This window comes from Topomyia yanbarensis, chromosome 3, assembly GCF_030247195.1.
Source record: "Topomyia yanbarensis strain Yona2022 chromosome 3, ASM3024719v1, whole genome shotgun sequence".
NCBI classification, from domain to species: Eukaryota; Metazoa; Arthropoda; class Insecta; order Diptera; family Culicidae; genus Topomyia; species Topomyia yanbarensis.
In genome coordinates, this window is record NC_080672.1 from 394,116,349 (window position 1) to 394,139,109 (window position 22,761).

At 37.6% G+C, this 22,761-nt stretch overlaps 1 protein-coding gene across 1 annotated transcript in view; it reads left to right on the forward strand.

Annotated features, from left to right (window-relative positions):
• Positions 1-22,761, forward strand: part of LOC131691917 (serine/threonine-protein kinase N) — a 272,404-nt gene that overhangs the window by 38,556 nt on the left and 211,087 nt on the right. The window lies entirely within an intron of this gene.

Here is a 22,761-nt window from a genome sequence, read left to right on the forward strand (position 1 = left end):
TTTTTTCCGCTATTGAAATGTGAGCTAAAAGCTCCCAAATGATTCGTTAGTGTTAAACCAAACTCATACACGATATCGAACCCCATAGGTACACGTCATTAGCTAAACCGTTCAGAGATAACTTGAATAACACATACCTTGCTATCTGCATCTCTTTGCTATTCCACTCCGTAAGATTGTGATCACTGCTGCAATGATGAGAAATTTAAACATATAGCTAGAAGTTACGTCTTGTTATGGCCTAGAGTGTAAAGAGGTGTTCTAAATGTTGTTTTTTTTCTAGTGAGTCTCAGTTGTAGAGAAAATGGAATCTTTACGAGCTTCGTTTGCAGCAAATGGACACAAAACCCAATACTAGCAAACTCAAATTATATCTGAGTGTGAGTAGACGATTTTTTCCGAGAGCGTTGCGCTCATCTCAAACTGTGCGCGAATCGGTCCATGTTCAAAAATAAGATTGTGAGCGCAAAAACAGAAAATGTAAGCGCGCTGTTTTGGGTGTACAGGATCAGTCCTTTTCTAGCTACCGAAGGCAACGGTCACGATATACAGTATACTTTTCGCATTGTCCCGAACCAGCGTGATTCAGGGATGTCTGATTTTTAGCTTACTTGATTTGTCGATTTTTTTTGTGCTAACCGATTAGTTCAATTAATCGGGCACTATTAATCAAATATTTCGATTAATTACCAACTTACAAAGAAATTGATAGATAGTTTCTATTCGTAACAGGGTTCAAGTTTTTTCGTAAAATTATTTTTATTTGAGGAATTTAAATTCGTTACGCTGTGTGCATGGTACTCAATTGAATACGTGTAGTGGTATAGACTTACCAAGTACTCTAATCAGTGGAAACGTAGTCCAAGTTTGGTCCTGACAAACGGTTTCTCGTTTTGGTAACATGCATCGATTTGATGTGATATATCACCCAAAATAGAAAGTTGTATTAGACTATGTTGTGCATTAGAGACACAATACCTATCATTATATAACGCTAAATCAGTGTCAGAGACAGTTGAGAAAAATTTAATTTGAAAATTATTTACTAAAGGTAGATATTGTGTTCTTCATGCACAAAATGGTTTACTTTTATCGGTTACTGGTGAACTATCAAGATGAGTGAGCCGCAGAAGCAAGCAGTTGAGCTCCGGCTATATGTACGGTATTTTCGTTTTAGCATTCGCAATATGGAACATTTATGGTAGAAATTGAGGTTAGAATTACGGAAGTCGAACTTATCCAGTTGCATCATGTCAGGCATACAGTATTGATAACGTTTAGGCAAAATCATTCATTTCGCAAAACTGTGGCTGCTATTCAAATAGTAATGATAACGCCGCAGATATCACAAAATCAGTGAGCGCCATCAGCGAGGAAACTAATACCAGCGAAGGCAAGTTCACACACATGACAAATGCAAGAAGCAAGGAAAAATATCTGATCGCGAGCATCAAGGCTGCATTATAGGGGTCTTCTGGTTGTAAACAAGAATTTCGAGCGGTTTTTTTTTCCTGAAAACTACTAAAGATATTTTTGTGCGGTTTTTTTTATTTTGTTACTTAACTTGCCTTTTTACAATTTTGAAATTAAAAGTATTTATCTATGTACAATCTTGAGCTTGCAGTGCATGACTAGGCAGAAAAATGCTCCCGATTTTGTGTTCGAGTGGTTGAAACAGGAAAAATCGATATTTCTGTTATTGTTATTTTATTTATTTATTTTATTTTTTTATAGCCTGACACGAGATTTTCGCAAAAAAAAAATTTTTTTCGCAAAATTAAAAATGTTTGAACAAAAAAACACCATTTTTGTTTACCGGAGATATGCTGCACAAACGAATAAAAATAATTCTCCCAAATAACTCGTGACAGACCATAGCGACACTTCTGCTGAATAAATGAACACTTATAAAGACCCGATATTTTAAATATTTTAAACAAAAGCTTGCCAACACTAACGCAAAAACACGACGCGCGAATAGACCGAAAGTGGTCATGAATTTGGCCCCATATCTCAAAAACCAACAGATTTTGATCAAATCCTTTATAAGGTTCATTTGTAGTACGGTATGGATACGAAATACAGTGAAGACCCGATTTTATCAGCTTTTTGACCCAATTTTATCAGCCTCATATGAAAATTGATAGTAGTTTGATGGGCTCTAGCAGACGAACCAAGTTGAATGCGAGTAAATCCTTTCTTAAGCTTTTTTTATCTTAGAAAACCGAAATATGCAAAAAAAACATTTTAATTTAATTTTGCGCTGTCAGATCCCCTTGAAAGAAATTTAAGCTAAATAAACAGGAAAGGTTATGAGACTATATCTATGGACTAAAGAAGAATATTTTAAGAGCTTCGGTTTCTTGAAAAGAAAGGGGCTGATAAAAACGGCTCTTCACTGTATGTAGCAAAAATAAAATCCAAGAACACACGCGAATTTGCGAAGGACACACGATCATAAAATAGAATTTATATAGGGTAAAGTGCCTATTTTCACCATACTAAGTAGGGTGCCTCACTAATTCATTAATTTTTCGGCCTACAATCAGTGGAATGCGAAAAAATTTACATCAACAGCTTTGCTTCGCTATTAAGAACCAATATAATAACACAAATGCGTTGAAAACAGTGAAATTCTCGTGTTTGAGCGCAACGAAAACACGAATCGAGTGCCCCTATTGTTGCGCTACCATTTGACTCAATGCGTTAAACAAAGATGGCAGACACTGCTCTAACCAACGGCTTCAAATGGGTAGCGTGATAATAGAAACATAGCGATAATGGGCTCATCACCTTATGCGTAGTTACATTCACGCGACATACAAACGCACACACGATCGAACACGTTAGCGTACAAACGCTCGAATCCTTCGCGATGATACACGCGATCGTGAGGTCCCCACGCCCCCGCACATATCTGAACCGTACAATAATTATCACATTCAGAATCACGGCCTGCTGCAATTGGTCTGGTGTAGTGGGCAAAAAAATCGACTTCTTTTTATCCGCTTAATTGTTCGTATTGAACCTCTAGAATAGTCTCCCGCAAACTTGGTGGCCACGCTGAAATTCTTTTGTTTTAAACAGCCATGCATTCCTCACGCATATTTTCTATAACACACGCCGATTTTAAACTGTCTACAATAATTTTGGACAAATTAACAGCAATAAAATACAGTGTAAATAATGCACTCTAAACTACTTCTACCCAAATGGGTTATTTTCTACAGCGTTTTTTCCGTGATGCAATTTGAGGTGGAACAGCTTTTAATAGCGTTTTTCTCGAAAACGCGTTTTTTTTTAAATTGGCGAACACGATAACTCAAAAACTAATCAACGAATTGTCTTGATTTTTTTTATGAAATGTGTGTAGCCTGTCGATGAACCACAGAAAACTGAATAAATAAAAATTTCTCCCTATTTGAAGAAAAATGAGCGAATTTTACAGTAAAATATGAGATTTTTCGGTTTTTATAAAGCCATTTTCCGTAACTCGGACTTTTTCTATTTTTTGAGGTTCATCGGCTGAATACAACTTGAAGTTTTACAAATCTTACTGAATTTTCCGTGTCAGACAATTTTATCGAAGGTTGTGGTGTTCGCCGCGCTCCTCGGCGCAGAAATGGTTGGACATCTACTCTTCGATCGCTCGTATGTGTGGCTCTGCGCTACTGATTTTTTTTTTCGTGCGCAATGAATGTATAAATAAATCTTAACATTCCATAAAAGATCCATTGTTACCTTTCCTTCAAAATAGTAAAACAAAATAACCTTCGATTTGACCACTTTGCACAAGATGTTCCTCTTAAGTAGTGTTTTAGTGGGTGACCTTTCCCGTCTCGTCTACAATTGTAGTGAGTGATTCTGACAGGGACCTCTGCCGAGACCCTAACTCTACAGCTCCAGTACAACCCTCGAAAAAAATCTACATTTATTGCTTTAGCTTTTGAACATTTTTGTGGCTTTTGTTATTGACCTATAAAAGAAAGTTACTTTAAGCTGTTGCTTGCAATACACCTCTACTCACTCTATATTAGCATCACTGAAAATGAAGTATCAGATGCACGGTCCGCGCCGTCATTCAAGAATACACGTGGATATGCGAATGGCAACACAGCTATAAGATCGAATTTATGGACGCGAATTTTAACACACGCTAGCACATGCGACATACAACGCTCGAGCCCTTCGCGATGCTGCACAAGAGCGATCACCCATGCACTACTACGCCCAATATTTCGCAAGCACAACCCCGATGATATAGTGCACGCAATAGCACTTATAATCTGATCAAGCGCGAGCATATAAACGCTCATTCCCACGCGATCGTGAAGTCCGCATATGGCCGCATATCTGAAGTCGCTGTATTTGGCCTTAAGCAGTGTTTTAGTGGGTGACACTTTCCGTTTCGTCTGCAATTGTGGTGAGTGATTCTGACAGGGAGCGCTTCCGAGTTGAACCACTCAAAAAAATAATAATCGTAATATCAATATAAAACTATAAAACTTTTAAATGAATATATGAAATCCCAAACTAGTCAAGTGGCACGTGCCTTGTGACAATCTGACCGATTAAAATCTATAAAATAGGAATTTTTGAAAATTAGTAGATTAAGTGAAGAAACTGCAAGGATTTTAGTGGCTTAATTGAAATTGATTGGCGTAATTGTTTTACAAAAACTATCTTTTTTCAGTGCTGATTTCTAACCCTCCAAAAGGCAAGCTAAAATTGTGACTTCAAGAAGCATCATTCCTGAGATCCAATGAAATCATAGGCCTCTTTTTTGTCGTTTTATTTTTGAGAGAATCGAAAGCCCGTAAGCACTCGAACATTTGTATTTCAAATTACTAGTTCATTGAAATTAGAGAACTGTAACTAGCCGGGCCTCTGAGACCCCTTGCCTTTTTGAGGGTTACTTACAGTTTTGGGAATAACTTAGAATATACAACTTTTTCAATATTATGTGATCATCGTTTTTGCAAAAGAAATATCTTTCTAAAGGTGACACAAGTTTTCTAATCGGCAAACAAACTGCTCAGATATACCAAGTTAAAGCGAACGCTCCCACTTTTTGGACCCCTAGGTAGATATTCCGAAATGCACAAAAAAATGTTTCACATTTCACTTTGTCGTCTAACTGGCAGTAAGTTGGTATCAGTTACTGTCGAATGGAACACCAAACATTAAAATCCAACTTCTCTAAGTTAGGTTTTGTGCCCGCAAGCGCAAATTGGAATATCGATTTTTTTCCTTTAGGAAAAATAAAGGTTGCATATTCACAGGTGTGTGGCTCTAATGCCAAGAGACAAGAGTTCGGTTCCCTATACTCGTCAGCGACCCAAAGTTTTCGTGCTTGGTTAACCGAGACATCACTCGGTATCACCCAGTTGCTTTAAGCGTTCACATATCGTCGCTGTTGTGCTATCTTATGACAAGCGCCATTTTGCACATTTCGAGAAAAACGATTTTTAAAGTTTGAGATTGAATATCTTAAAACTTATGAATGGTATAAACAATTCAAAGAAGACAAATGATGCTTCTATCTATTTTGCATTAATCTCTCAAATATTACGAAAATCGGTTAACTACATTGCGAGTTTTCTTTAAAAATGTAAACAAAAGTCAGTCTCACACGTGTCATAGGTGTGTATTGATGACAAAATTTGTATGCCGTGTCATAATCGTGCATGGAAAATTTTCCATAGAAAAAAATATCAATTATTAACTTTTATTCATATCTTTGGCTTCATTTGGTCTATATACAATCGGTGAGATGCATTTTGAAGGAAATGAGTCAGGGAATCTAGAAAAAATAGTTATTTTTGGTTACAGTGTTGCCAAATATGCTATATTTCCAGTTTAAACATAAATTGCATTTTTCTCACAGTTCGCGCATTTTTGTTTCGAAAATGATTATTCCATTGTGTTTATCAGATAGTTTTACATATAAAAACATCTCATACATAAAGATAATTAGAGCTAATCCCCAGACACAGTCATTTGAAGCAAAAAATTAAAAATTTCTCAGCACGTTTCTCGCTATATCTCAGTAACCAAGCAGAATGTCAAAATTCTGTAAACGCCACTTTGTAGAGACTTTTTAGACAAGTAATGTGGTATATCTAACTCAGTTTACCCCAAAATGGCGTTTGTCATAGGATAGCCCAACAGCGACGATATGTTGTGTGAACTATTCGGATTTAATGTCTATCTGGTGCCAGTTTGGTGTTAGTTTTGATTTATCGTCTATCTGGCAGCAAGTTGGTGCCAGTTACTGACGAATGGAACACGAAACATTCAAAACGCAACATGGTTTGTTGAGTTATTCGGCATAAAATGTTTCTTGCCCAGTCGTTTGTTTTTGAATTATGTACACATGTTTCTGAAGAAAATAAACTGAATCGGTCACCTTTTTTGTCACATCTCGAATGGACTTTGATTTGACGAAGCTTGAACTCGTTTTGTTCCTTTTAAGCCTTCTTCAAAAATCTGCTGGGACGCATTTTCTACCGGTACCAATGATTAGTCTGGTTCATAGACACTCCTTATTATGACTAAAAAATTTCAAAAACTTTTTCTTCCTTCGATTCCATAGTTGTAACCACTTTATCAGACGTGATGAGATTTGTTAGATGAATGCAATACACACTAAACTGTTTTCACAGAAAGTTTTCAACAAAAGTTTAAAATACTTCAAAAATTGAGTTTTTTTGGTCGCAAACAATCTCAATTTGTGCTTAAAATGAACTTTTGTTTTAGTATTTGGTTTACTAATTTGACTAAATTATTTCGATATTTTACGAGTCGTAAGAGTTTTTTAAAAATTTCATGTGAATCAAAGATCTTGGCGGTGGTAAGTTATTTTGCCCGCGTCCCTTATTATTTTTTTGTAAGGTGATTCATCAACAGTACTATCTTTGAAAATGGACCACCTTGATTGTGCAACTAATTTTCTTGATTTAATTTTATTGCAAATAATTAATCTTCATTTTGTGGGTGACTGGAGAACAGTGAGCCTAGTTATGTAAGGTATTAAATTAGGCTTGGTGGAACTATCCAAGTAGTCTTGGATATCACATATATTTAGAGTAACATCAGATATTGCTTCAAGCTGTTCTCAACCCCTATTCGGCAGTTTTCACGCCGCCACCCGCGTGTTTGGCTTGGTAAGGCCAAACTAGTGTCGAAGGGGTTCAATTAAGGTTGTCTGACGTATTCTTGATGGTCACATCATTAGCGATTCTGCGCTAAAATCGACAGATAGCCTTAGTTGATTATAGGATTAGGGTACATTGTTAATGTGATAAATAATAGCTTTTTCGCTTCAGATAGTTGATATTCGAGCCAGTAGAATTCCTTGAGCGTCTCATATACGAGTTTCGACGGAAATTGAGGATTCGATAAAAGAGATCTCTTCTATGAGACAGTCGACCGACAGCGTCGAAATGCTGGAAGATATGAGCAGCGGTAAGCGAGTTTAACAAGAGGGAATGAGACACTTACTACTGTGTGGTATGCGTCGGGCTGAAATCTTTTTGCACTACTTCAGCCAAGAATAGAACCTCTGGGAACTGCTCCCATGTCGTAAGAGGCGACTAACAACATGCTAGGAGTTCCTAGGTCGAGGTATTGCTCCGTACCGAAGACTGAAGGAGTTTCTAGGTCGAGGTATTGCTCCGTACCTGGACGGACCTTAAGGTTTTACATCATAACCTTTATCCATTCTGTATTTAGTGAATCACTGACATATAGTCACCTTTTCTGATTCGCTATTCTCGATTGTGTACCAGCGTTTTAAGTTTCTTCTGGCAGTTGTATAATAGCCGTAAAGGACGAAATCTAATTCTACACTAAGTAACAGCATATATTAATATACCGGCTCTTCCACGCAACGGTTTAACTTCCAAAGCATTTTTTTTTAAAGTAAACTTTCATGTAGGAAATTTATTGAATTGGCCTAAGATGGAGCTATTGAATTGCACAAAAAGTTTTTTATGTTGCAAGCAATCTGTAGATGTGTTAAATTAGGTTTTTTTTATTAAATCTGGAACCATCTACCAACAAATCTACATTTACGAATACCTAAAACTTCGTAAAATCGCACTCCTGGTCCTTTCTTCAAAATCATCCAGTGCAGTACTCTACGTCACTCGTTCGAATTTGCACCGCTCATATGGTAGTCGGTATTTGCTAGTATTGCTGTTCTCCCATCCATTCTTCTTCTGGATCACCGAGGGATCCCCTGTCGTAGTGTTTATTATATTTGTTACGCAAAATAAACATGTCGTTTGCAATTGGTATTTAACCCAATTATGGGAACGTGTCTGATAGGCAGAGTGGAGATGCCAACTTGTCATTAACATTTCGCAGTGAATTTTTTCACATTTTTTGGGATATCTTGCAAACTTTGAAAATGATTATTGAAGTGTTAATAAGAAGCATTACTCCCGATGATCGGCTGTTCGGAGTTCAAATTGTTCGTTTCGAATTCTCGGAAATTGATCGCGAGCGACTTCATACATATTTCTTAGATCATATTGTCTATAGATGAATAGACCTCTATCATATTCCACGCGGCTTTATCCTTTCATAACGACCCACGGAAGAATAGTTTTTAAAATGCCTATTTGAATGGATTCATATTTCTACTGGAGGTCGCACACCTGAAAACTTTGATCTACAATGAAAAGACAGTGCGCGTGAGTACTTAGCTAAATCACAATATCTACCAAGATATATCCTGATCAATCTCCCTACCTACTAACACCAATCCTATCCTGTGACATTTGTGGATGATGCAGAGAATTCCTCGGTCATAATAGTCACAAGTGTTGAACTAACATTCCTTCCCATCCCAAAATTGACCTGTATGGGCGTGGCCATCTACGTTATTGATCATACTATAATCTTAGTCTCTTTAGGTTGCACGTTGAGTATGATGAACTACTCCCTAAGTATCATACAATTGGTTCAATATGCAATTTCAACAGGCTTTGATCAATCACGGGAAACTCACGGGCGGTCAACTAAGCTAAGCTAAGCTAAAGGGAATGAGACACTTATTACTATTGAAAAGAAATCTGTAAGTAGCACCAATGAAACTTTTAATTTCAGGAACTGTACGAGATGGCGCTGGGCCTGTGGCTTTCGACTGGCATGGGTCATTCTCCTTCGTTCGGAAGTCTTCTTGGCTAGTTGGTAGATATGTGCTCCTACATGCAAGTTGATCAATTCGTTTGGGTGGGGGACATGTGGATCCTACTAGTTGTCGACTCTTTAGACCGTGGGTATGAGGCTAGTTCAGGAAAGGAGTGCAGGGCGGGCACCTAAGAGATATTTAATTATTCAGGTCTTGTTCTTATGATTATTTTACTGGACCAAGCACACTGGCTCTCAGAAATGATAAGCAACCGTTTCGGGTCAGTGTGGTCTATTCGAGTTGAACCAGGCGGACATGCGGTCCGAGCAAACTTTATGGGGAATTGCACACTGATAAATAACAATAATAATGTTTATGTTTATTACCTTTACCAACAGGCCCCTTGGCCTGGTGGTTGCTTAAACTAATTTCATTTTAAAATTGCCAACATTTTCGCTTTTATCGCATTCCGCGTCCAGTTTGAAGTCAAAGGCCGTCGCCACACTGTTAAAAATTCGCTGGAGTCCGGTAACAGCGCTCTGGCAACCATAGTTGGTTCTCCTGAACGGAACTCGCAGAAAAGAGTTATTACGTAGAGCTCGAACGCGGGCTTGAAGATTCAGACTTTGTAGGGTAATCCACTCTGGCAGAGAGTAAGTCCGAGACGAACAGGGCTCGAGAGCAGTCCCTCCGAATGCTGGGTGTATCGAGGTGTATTAGCTGGCAACGGTTTTCATAGCTCGGCAGCTGAAATCTGTTTCGCCATGGGAGATGCCGAAGGGCGAAGCGTATGAACCTGCGTTGGACAGCCTCGATTCTGTCAATCCCGTTCTGGTAGTACGGATTCCAAACAGCTGAACAATATTCTAACGTTGAGCGGACCAACGCGCAGTAAAGCGATTTAAGACAATATACGTCCCTGAAGTTTTTCGCTATTGGGAAGATGAACCCAAGCTGTCGTGATGCCTTATCCACGATGTATGACGTATGTGGTTTGAATGTTAGTGCCGAATCCATGATGACTCCGAGATCTTTGATGTGAGAGTATCTTGGAATGCTCGAGCCGAAGAAATGGTAGTTAAACTGAGTCGGATGGCGTTTCCGCGTGAACGTAACAATTGAGCATTTACTCGGGTTTAAAACCATTCTGTTTAGATCACACCACGTGCTAAGGCTGTCCAGTTCCCTCTGAAGAAGCTCGGCATCGGTTTTATCCCGTATTTGTTGAAAAATTTTCATGTCGTCGGCGACAGAAAGGCGGGGTGCTCGTAATGTGATATTGACGTCATTAAAGTAGAGGAGGAATATTACTGGACCGAGATGGCTTCCTTGTGGTATGCCGGATGTAGCGATGAATGGTGCAGATAGACGTCCTTAATGCTGATTTGGAGTTGCCTTTCATCGAGGTAGGAACGAAACCAGCGCAGAAGTTGTCCATGAATGCCGAGTTTGTCCAGCTTCGCTATTGCGATATCATGGTTGATTTTGTCGAAGGCCGCAGATAGATCCATGTAAATAGCATCGGTTTGCAATCCGTCAGCGAATCCATCCATTACATATGTTGTAAACGAGAGCAGGTTTGTCGTTGTCGATCGTTTAGGCATAAAACCGTGTTGGTCATCTGCAATGTAGTGTTTGCAGTGAAAGAAAACAGGGTCTAAAATAACAAGCTAGAATAGTTTTGATACGGCACTTAAACACGAGATTCCCCGATAATTGTCAATGTTCGATTTATTTCCTTTTTTATGAACTGGAAACATGTGTGCTGCATTCCAGCAGGAAGGGAATGTACCAGTAGTGAGGGATAGCTCGAAGACTCGTCGAAGTGGTTCAAGAAGCCCGCTGATGCACTTTTTGACAAAAATCGAGGGAACACCATCTAGACCAGGGGTACAAGATGCTTTCAGTTTGGCATTTGCTGCAAGAATGGCATCATTATCGAAACAAATTCGGTTGATAGTTCGTCCTAGAGAAGGAGTTAAATTGGCGGCGGCAGCGATTTGTTGTGGTGGCAGGCGCTCGTTGGAAAAAACGCTTGAAAATTTGTCGGAAAACAGTTGGCAAATTTCCTTAGTGTCGCACAGTGGCACCTGTTCATACAAAGTTGTGACAAAATTATAAAAATTGGTCTATGTGGCCAAAACTTCGGGTTTTAACTAATTTTGGGTCGCTGAATCCATTTCTGCTATCAGATTTGATATTCCATATTTCATTTTTTCGACTAATTTTATATAAACCCATTTGAATGCGTTGTTCGTTGTAGGGTTGATATAAATATTAACCATAGTAGCCAATCTCATCGGAGAGCAGAAATTGTTGACAAAACTAGTTAAAATCACTAAATCATAAGTATGTATGATGTTGTTTAGGCAATTAATTTGTAAGGAGATTTATGAGCTACAGGGCGTCTCCAACTATACCAACTTCGGCGCAAAAATGCGCAAGATGAGTCCTATATATCTTGAAACTACAATAAATTTTGAGTCAGATTCATGATAAGTGACCCATGGGAGACCATCTCAAAAATTGGAAGACGTATAAAGATAAATTACTGATATGATATAAAACTTTTCAATAGGATTTTTTGATGCAGAACAAACGTAAATCAGTTTTGTACAAAAATCTCCCATCTATAGTTTAGCATATTCATTCTTCTTTCCAATGAACTTAACATTGCTCCAATCGGCTGTGTAGTTCTTAAGATATCGTCATTTAAAAATATCTACAAAAGAATTACAAGACATTGATTTTTGGGGTCTTGTCACTCCTCGTGCCACTGCGTGTCGTCAGTGCCTAAAACTCCATTAAACGACATACAAGATGGTAAACCGGATTCTTTTCGTTGCTCGTTAACATACTTCCAGAATGACTTGGGCTTGGACAATTATGTAGTCTTCATTTTATTATATTAAGAATCGCAAATATTTTGTCGTATGTAATTTAAAATTAGTTCTTTGATTTGATGGAGCTTCAAGGGAACACGTATCCGTTGGCTGATGTCAATCGTGCTGACATTTCTTTGGACTGATCAAACTAGTTTGTTTAGTGTTTATTTGAAAAACTAGGAAACGAACCCACTGCGCATTTAATGTGCCTGGGGAATACGTATGGTCTTGTCTGAGTCAATGATGACTTTTGAATTATATATGAGGGTTGAGAATTCACAGTTCACGAGAAGAATCTAAAACAAATCTTGTATTGAGTACTTTCGTACGCTTTGGAGTAGTACCGTAGTAGGAGCTCTATATTTTTTGTCCTGGTAACCATTTTTCTTCATGAGTATAAAAATGTTATAGCTTGAGTACTGACTCAAAGGGTGACAAGTTAGTTTCTCTTTGTTCTTCTTGTCTCCAATCTTGTTCAAGTAATTCGATTTTCGGAGATTTTTTTAACATTTAGGACAGCCATAGCTTTCGATCTGTACTATCACTGAGCGTAGTTTAACTTCAAATCGAGACACACGCACAAAATTTCTCTTTCTACCTGAAGATCCCCAAACTACTTCGCATCGATTGAAGCCAACAGGCAAAGTGTCCCCACGCGTAAATCATCCTTTCTGTGACACGCATTCAGGTGTAAACATTTATTAGACCGTTAAGCCGTCGGACCCTGCCGATTCTCCTCCCGACATTTTTTGCCGTATCCCGCGTATCCAAACCTTACGCAATGCGGCTATCGTCACAATAAAAAAGAAACCCTCCCGGGAGACCAACACTCGGATTCGCACCATCCAATATGTACCTATAAACATAACATATATGTACAAGGCTGCAAACGAAGACACCGGATTCAAGTTGCAGAGCTGCGAGAAGCGTGTCCTAATCGATACTTTTGTCATTATATCAGCTCGTTCTATACGCTCGCCCTAACCGGGGGCTGTCTGTCCGTCGGTAATGTGTATCTACGGCCAGGCTGTTTCCCTAGTTTTATCATGTCACATTGACAGCCCTCTGTTGTTAGCAGATAAGTGGAATCATTATTATCGGTCGGTGTGTCTGTAGCGATTCCGGACGCGTGATCGGAATTAATTGGTCTGAAACAGGGATACTCGGAGACGTGAAACATACAGTTTGGTCCGCTTGAGAGTAGGATGAAAAAGGTTTCTGGGGATAATTATTTTTTTCCGGTTAATTGGTTCAAAAAATGGGTTAGGTACGGGTTGTTGTTACATTATAGAGCCTACCGATGAGACCGAAATGAACGAGTTCGAAAAAAAGCTAATTTACAACCGACACTTTGGGGTCAGTTCGCAAGCCTTCTAAAAAACAAGATAATTTATACCGAATAAACGGAGCTTAGCCGTCCGGTTTACATAATCAACAATTTACTGGCCATTTCCCGCGTCTTCCAGTCTACTTAAGACAGAGCTGACGCGAAATACACTCGATGCTGCGTAGTATTTTTTTCCACCCCGCCAATGTTTTCGTCACAGCCGCATCGTATTCCCCGCGTAACTCTGAATAAACTGTCTAATTGTTGTAAGTGCTCTTCGAGAACTGCGCGTCGTGAAGCGTTTGAAATTTTATTGCACTTTTTTGTATGGTACAATATGTATGTAATGCTGCGGTTCGGATGTTTTCGCTATACTGATGCTGCGAGTGAGCCGAACTGAAAAAAAAAATGCTTCAACCAGTTGAGTCGTCAACTTTGACTGCTGTCTGACACAACTGAAACCGAAAACAGCAAACCAAAGCCGACCGCAATGTCTGACTTAGTGCCTCACTCGAAATGAGACCGTGGGACCCTTTCTAGTGTTACGTGTTGTTGTACAGGTTGCTTACCTACCCCCATTGTGTCTCGCCCTGTACGTTCGTCTGTCTGTCTGGTTTGATCGGTTTGTTTGTCAGTGGGATTGCTGTGCCCCCTTCCCTTGTTCAGAAGCGCCACCTCTTGAAGTAATGTGAAGTAGCTTTCAGCAATATATGTATATGCAAACACTTGTTAGCGACAGGGCGGTTATTAAAATATCACCCAACCAGCTAGCCCCGATAGTTATGCAATGTTTCCTACGGTATTTGTTGCTTGAAAACGGAAGCTTTAGAACTTTACGGTGTTTCTCCATAGTCGAGAACTAATTTGTAACTGGAAACTTGAGTGTTTTATTGGAATAGATGTTGAATGTCTGAATGTCTTCACAGTACACTATAATTCCTCAATCGGTTGTAACTCTAGAATGCTGGATGCCACTTATTGGGGACTGCAGTGAGCCTCTATCTTCATACCAGCGTTTGTCGTATTTAAGGGATAGAAACTTCTGACGAGTCAAACGCTTCTAACGTGGAGAACAGACTCCAGTTTCATTTTTCCCTGTCAAAATAGGGTAAGGTGGGGCAAATCCGACCGTTGGGTAAACCCGACCCCCCTCTGTTACCGAAAATCAGAAGCACTACGCGAACTAATATCAATGGTTTCATGTAGAGCATCGAAAATAATCATAATGGTGGCATGACAGCATTTTATTAATCTACATTGAGATGCTCAAACGACAAAAAGTGTGTTTTTACAACTTTTGATTTGACTTTTGTGCATTATTGCCTACAGAATATTTCTGATTGTTAAAGTGATTGCATAAAAATGTAAGTGGATTTAAATTCTTTGAATAAAGTCCTACAAAGTACGTAGATGAATTTGGTTCAACCTTTTTCATAACTTTTTTTAATTGCATCGTAATGAAAAATGACGCGGTGGGGCAAATCCGACCTCTTAATAGTGGGGTAAATCCGACCGCTTTTTTGCTAAGAAAATGTTTATTTATCAAATTGAAATATATTTTTATTGTTATTTTATATTATTTTTATGAAAAATGGTTCATTACAAACGAAAGACACAAAAACGTGATGATTATAGTATTCGTCAAGCAATTGCTCCGATGCAAATGGGAATATCATTATGTGCTACTGCTCGTGATTTTAGCATTCCAAGATTGACATTGAACTCCATTTTCTTCATGTTACAATTCAATAACACAACTTTCATTACTTAATCATTGACAAACGATAAAATTTGGGTAATATCTGCACTAAATCAACCAAAAACATAGGGGGTCGGGTTTACCCCACCATTTTTGAAAACAGCAAAAATGAACATTTTCGTTAAAAGCTTATATCTCAAAATATTCTCAAGATCCGAATAGAATGCTATATACAGAAAGTTGCCCAGGAGTCTAACCTTTAATTTGGTATATAAAACGACTTAATCCGATGTAAAATGAGCATTTTACAGCCAAAACCATTTACTAGGTCGGATTTACCCCACCTTACCCTACCATGGAGATCAGGCCTATCCGATCTTTCCTAAGGTTGTTCGTACAGTACAGAAATTCTGTATCAGTGGTTAATGACGAAACAATGAGGTCTCAACTTGGCAATGTCTAATGAGTCTCTTCAGTATCCTGGTGATTGCAGGTTACGGTAATGAATATTAAAAACAGCAGTGTCACCAAGTGGCTTCCTTATCGATATTTCGGTTCTTTCTTCGAACGGATCAAGTTTACACATATGTATAAAAATTCATATAAAAATAGATTCAAAATCAAATAACATGTTGAAATGAACAAGTAAATGAATGAATCATGGAAAAACCGTTCCATGTTTTTTTCAAAGACTAAAAATTATATCATTCGAGCTATGGAGTCTTCGATCATACGTCGTAGACGCCATATAGTTATGTTACATTATCACACTGACCATCAAAGCACCGGACAACTAGTCAAAAGAACCAGTTTCTGATGTGAAACATTCAACTGAAGAACAGTTTCCGACCAATTCAATAGACCAACAGCTAGCAGCACCCAAATCTTGAATCAAGATGTTAGAACCAGTAATTATTGGTATGCAGGCAACGACCGCTGCTGTTGGGAATCAAGAACCGCCACTGGCACAACGTGTGAAGAACCAGCGAGAGAGAGAGAGAGAGAGAGAGAGAGAGAGAGAGAGAGAGAGCAAAAAGACAAAATCATTTCCAGTCCCCTGTTGGATTTAGTCAATTAACTAACAGCGGTAGCCTTGTGGATGTTCCACACGCCAAAGCTGTGAACCTTGCGGCCAAATGGCCGTAGCCTTCAGCGCTCGATTCGATCATCAGTTTCCCGCTAATTAACGTGCCAATGCGATGTGCGCTTTCCGTGCTGGTGGCTTCGGCCGCGTCCATCCATTCCCATCCCGTCAGATTGATCGTGTCTCACAGCAGCACTCTGCTCGATTCCCGCGGTCTGTCCCGCTGAAATCCGTCGACATGTTCTATTCCATCATCAGCATCGGTATCATCATCATCATCATGCTGAAAATGCGCAATAGTGATTGTTCTTAGAATGATGGTGGTGGTTCCGTGTGTCCGCGCGTTCGTGTCACACGGAAGGGCACCAGACCGGTTTTCTTGATCCAAGGTGTTAATTTGCTTTGTCAGATTTCAATTTTTTTCACAGTTAGCTAGAAGCATAAATAATAATAAATATTTAGCAATTGACGAATTTCGCGCCAACTCGAACAAATGTTGGCAGCAACCTCTCAGATTTAAATTAAACTTTCTGTACATGAGAACTTTGTCACAAAAAGCCACTTTGCATACTTTGTTTTTCCAAAAATAATCTAGACTGTCTTTTGAAAAGGGCCAAACTTTTTTAACCATTTTTTTTAAAATGGCTATAGTCTAAAAATGACAAATCCTACAAAAAAAATTGTAGGAGGGGTTTTCACAAAATTAGTCAAACTTTCGAATAAAAATATTGAAAAAAAACGTCATCGACTCCTACACTGGAAAAAATCGATTTTAAAAATTAAAAGTCGATTTACAAAAAAAAAATTGATTTAGATGAAATTTTGTTCCAAGATAGGTAATTGTGTTCCCTACCTACCGTTAAAATTTCAAGTTGGGCACTTTCAAGGAAAAAATGTCATTTGAAAAAAAAAACTTTTTCTTGTTCAAACTGATTTTTTTTTCTTCAGTGCATTTTTATCGAAAACTAAATCAATGAAAGTCATAATCATCTCAGAATCCATTTTCCCAACTACTAGTTGCCTGATACATGCAAAAAGTATCAGTAACGAATTTGATATATATATTTATAACAAACTTGAATGAAGACTGAAAGACTCATTAGTTCATCTCAAAAATGATAAATTTTATGAAACAATTCAATATTAATTCGTCAAAAGGGCGAAAGTGTTTTTTGTAAACAAACTTATTTCGCTCATTAGTCTGCTGCAGAGTGGAATTTCATGAAAAATATGCGTTATTGTAAATTTTTACCCTTCGTAGAAGTAATTTCAATTGTTTTCTGCTTTGAAATTATAGTAAATTAAGAGAAACCATCAAAATAAAAATTTGTTTACAAATCTTATTCGCCCTTTTGCAAATTTAATATGGAATTGACAAACTTTTCTAAAATTTATTTTATGTCTGATGGAGTAGCAGCACAATACAAAAATAAGAAAAACTTCGCAAGCTTGTGTAGTTTCCAGTCAAAGTACGAATTAAGTGCAGAATGGCATTTTTTGCAATATCCCATAGAAAAGGACCCTGTGATGCTTCTTGATTAAGGGGTTACATACCTTTTTGAGATAAAAATGTTAAGAAAGTTTGAATATACGTAAAGGCATAAAGCAATGATTTCATTAAATCAAACGTATAGTATTTTGGTAGTACATTTTTCAGTGAAATAAACAAGCATAAGTTTATAAAAATATATTGATATTTGGCGGAGTTATGGCTTTTTTATTTAAGAGGTTTGCGGTGATCACGATTGAAGAACAATAGATCATCTAAAATCCCAAAACTCAAAATTTTTTATCAGTATATGAGTATTCCTCGTACCTTAACGATTAGTTAAATAAATAATAGTTTTTTCCTGCATTCGAGAACGTTATTAGCAAAAAAATGCTGTTTTAAGCTCTAAAAATTGTATTAAAAAATTCTTATCCATGAAACAAAAATTTTGGCATAAAAATGCAATCGTTAGATTACGAGAAAAATTAATTACGATCAATTCAAAAAAATTTAAGAAGATCGATTGAGTAGATTTTTGGCAATCGTGATCACGGAAAAACCATTTTTAGTAAAACATTTCGAGATAATCGAGTTTACAGTTTCGAATTACCACTGCTCTTGGTAGACAAAGCGCGCTTGGATCTATTTCTCGGATCTCTGTAAAAATTTGGGAAAGCATTCTCGAAGAGTTGTACTTCCAGATAAAGCAATAAAAACAATTGATTTTATGAAAAATGAAACGGTTTGTACCCCTTAATAAAAATATACTTAGTTGCTAAATTAGACAATATCTTCTCACAAACTGAGTTTTATTGGATTCTGAGGTGATTATGACTTTCATTGGTTTAGTTTTCGATAAAAATACACTGAAGAAGGAATTCAGTTTGGACAAGGAAAAGTTTTTTTCAAAAAAAACTTTTTTTCTTTGCAAGTGGCCAACTTGAAATTTTGACGGTAGGTAGGGAACATAATTACCTATCTTGGAGTAAAATTTCATCCAAATCAAAAATGTTTTTTTTTGTAAATCGACTTTAAATTTTTAAAATCGATTTTTTTCAGTGTAGGAGTCGATGACGATTTTTTTCAATATTTTTATTTAAAAATTTGACTAGTTTTGTACAAATCACTCCTACAACATTTTTTTTTGTAGGATTTGTCATTTCTAGACTATAATCATTTGAAAAAATTGGTAAAAAAGTTTGACCCTTTTCAAAAGACAGTCTAGATCATTTTTGGAAAAACAAAGTATGCAAAGTGGCTTTTTGTGACAATGTGTTCATGTACAGAAAGGTTTTTTTTTAAATCGACTTTACATTTTTAAAATCCATTTTTTTTTCAGTGTAGGAGTCGATGAAGAATTTTTTCAATATTTTTATTCGAAAATTTGACTAATTTTGTAAAAATAACATCTGCAACATTTTTTTATGTAGGATTTGTCATTTTTAGACTATAATCATTTGAAAAAAATTGGTTATAAAAGTTTGACCGTTTTTCAAAAGACAGTCTAGATTATTTTTGCAAAAACAAAGTATGCAAAGTATCCCTCTCGCAGGTTGATGGGATTGACGGTATTGTAAACATCATCAAGCCACAATATATTCAATAGAGTTATCTAAATATAAGGACCTTCGCTCTTTTTAGTTTTTATTTGCACCAAGTTCTACTACTAGAGGTTAATTAGTTCTCATGTTAATATTCTACCAAACATTATGACTACTGAGGATTTGATTTATATAAGAAGCCCGCTTCAAGATGTTGATTACAATACGCCTCGATAGTGGTGTGTCGGGGAGGCCGGGAGGGCTGATATGAGCCTTTTGTCTGTTCTATACCTTTCCTCTATTCACCAGCTCATAACCAACAATCAACCAGTAACAAATAGATAATTGAGAAAGGATGTGCTATGTGTGGTGATTGGCTATTCAAGTATTAGTAGTGTTTGAAGTACTAATGTATGTCTCATGTGATGATCATAACTTCAGCTGTATCTTGTACATATCTAATCTATTACGTCTCTCATATATTGTCTTTTATTTCTTCTTTTCGAGTCCTATACTTATACACCCGCCTTCAGCTGGGTCAACAAAGATGGTGATAGTGAACGTCTTAACACTCACACATTCTCAAACGCGGTCTCAGCGGGAACCTACAAAAATGACATCGTGCACGCGATTACGACTCGGTCACGTCCGAAAGTCTATCCTTGATCCTAGAAGCCTAGGGCCATGCCATCAGCTGGACCAATTAAGAAAATACGCCCATACCTATTAGACAACACGTCTCATGGCGACATGACCGGGAACCCTATCGATATAAACAATCCCACTCTCTGCCAGAATTCAAACCGCGCACTGAAAATTTAATATCAGACTCACGGTTCGCGCAACCATTCAAGAACATACGTTACAAAATCACGTCAGCGCACAAACGTTAGAGCCCCTCGCGATTTTCCAAGCAACATTCGAACTCGCAAACATGATTACACCCCGGTGATAAGGTGAAAATCTCAGCACTCATAAACTTACCAACACGATCTCAAGCATCAACCTACAAAGTCCCGCGCTCGCGCCATCATGAATCGGGATCGTCCGGAAGTCTCTATCCTCGGTACCAACAATCTAGGTCCTTGTTAATAAAAAAATAATAAAACTGAAAAATAACTCCCATATCCACTAGACAAAACGTTCCATGGCGACATGACCGGAAACTCTAGTGATATGGGGTAACTCTCTCCCTGTCAGAATGTGATCCGTACACCGAAAACTAAAGATCAGAATGACGGTCCGCGAATATATGAATCGCCGCAGGGTTTCAAAATCGAATTTATACATGCGAAGTCACATACACGCGACAAACACGTCAAAATACGAACGCTTAAGCCCTTCGCGATCATCTACGCACACCTATGCCCGCGATCGCGTAAACTTGATAACACTGCGGCAATTGTGTGAACGTTTTAGTACTTACGAAGTTACAAACGCGATCTCAAACGCCAACCCGCAAATGCGCGATCATGAATCGGTCACGTCCGGAAATCTTTAACCTTCATTCTAGCAATTTAGGTCTATACATTCAGTTGGACCAATCAAAAAAAAAAAAATAAAGCTCATATCCACTAGACCACGCGTTCTACGACGACATGATTGGGAACTCTAATGATATGGAAGAGCCCACTTCCTTCTGGAATCTGAACCGTACACAAAAAATTAAGTATCAGATTCACGGTCCGCGCGCGATTATTCTAAAACACACGCGAATATGCGAAAGGCACACGGTTATGAAATAGAATTCATGCACGCGAAGTTACACGTTAGCACACGCGACATACAAACGCACACGCGATCGAGCACATTAACGTACAAATGTTCGAGCCCTTCGCGATGATACACGCGATTCCCTACGCCCGCACATGCCTGAACCGTACAATGAATATCACATTCAGAATCACGGCCCGCTACAATTGGCCTATTGCAGTGTTTTATTGGGCGACATTGCCTGTCTCGTCTGCAAATTGTAGTATGTGATTCTGACGGGGAGCCCTTCCGAGAACCTAGCTCTACAGCTCCAGTAGGACAACTCTCGAAAAAAAAAAAAAAAAACAAAGTATGCAAAGTAGCTTTTTGTGACAATGTCTTCATGTACAGAAAGTTTCATTAAAATCTGAGAGGGTGCTGCCAACTCTGAATACGATTTGGCGCGAAATTCGTCAATTGAGAAAAATTCCTTTTAAATTTTTATTTTTTAGTATTAAGCTACGCGTCTGAACTTTTAAATTTTAATTTTGAAAATCAAAAAAAAACATTGGCGACCTTGAAACGTCATTGATTACATTAATGTTAAGACTGCATGGAACCGTCTTAAGTAAAGTTGTGGTCAGTTGGGTAATCTGTAACTAGATAATTGATATTTGTCAGTATCATAGTAACTTTCGCTATATTTTCCCGAGTCAGATTTTTTTTATTTCAAAAATTGTAGAATTTATGCAACGATTTGACAATTTTTTAAATTTTTGCGTCATTTTTTGAGAGACTATAAAAATGGAATAAAATAAAACAAATTTCATGATCGCCAAGTTCTGTCGCTAAGTTAGTGTCGGATTCTGATGAGACGAAGTCGGAATGCTAACTTTATGACAAATTTAGTTAATCGACGCACAAATATGATGTTACCCAATTTTCTCTTTAATGGAGAAAAATTGGTTTCTACCAAACTTTTCACATTAGAGAGAAAAGTAGCATATAGGTAAAATATTTTGGAATTTATTTGCTAAAAAACGGCACAATTTCGGCCCTCGAGAGTAGGGGACCCCTTGAATTGTTATGCTGTTTGAAACAATAATATAATTTTCTGAGAGCATTCTTATATCGTTATTTTTCTGTCGTCTGACTCACAGTCTTTAAGACTTTAGATTGATAAAACCTCGCTTGCTTGGCTTATCAACTATTTCTTTTAGAGATTATCAATTTTCATTATTTTCAAAAACCGTTTGATTCTCGCTCAATGGAGAAAGCATTACCAATTGCAACTAGAGCTTCAAACTCGGGAATTTATTTCCCAAGAGTACCGGGACTTTCAAATTTAAGTTTTCTAAACCAAGAATCTCATTTTTACATAACAGCTGAATCAGCAGCGTTCTGTATGTCATCTTATTTCGTTATTATAATTATCACCATTTATATAATAGATCCAATAAAGAATACCGTTGTATAAACTGAGTGACAGCATACAGGATTGTTTCTATAATTTGTAGTTCACCGTTCCACATTTACTGATAGGTTTACGAAAATGCATTATATTGTTCGAGAGCTCTAATTGCAATAGATGTGCGATAATTTTGACAATTTCTTCAGACATCTGTCAAAAAATCCTGATTTAAAAAAAAAAAATGCAGTATAGGTCTGGTTTTCTGTCCTCAAACTAATAACGAGTTGAATTTTGTAGAATCGCACTTTACTAGTAATCTGTGCTCTTTGATAATCTCGGACGACATTATATCCACATCCATTAACCGCCTGCCAAACCGGATATTTGTAAAAAAAATGTATTTTTTTTGTTCTCTTTATACGTTTGAGAATAAATAGTTAATAATCTGTGTCCCGTTATCTTACTGAGTACCCCTACAGCTACACTCTTTGTTT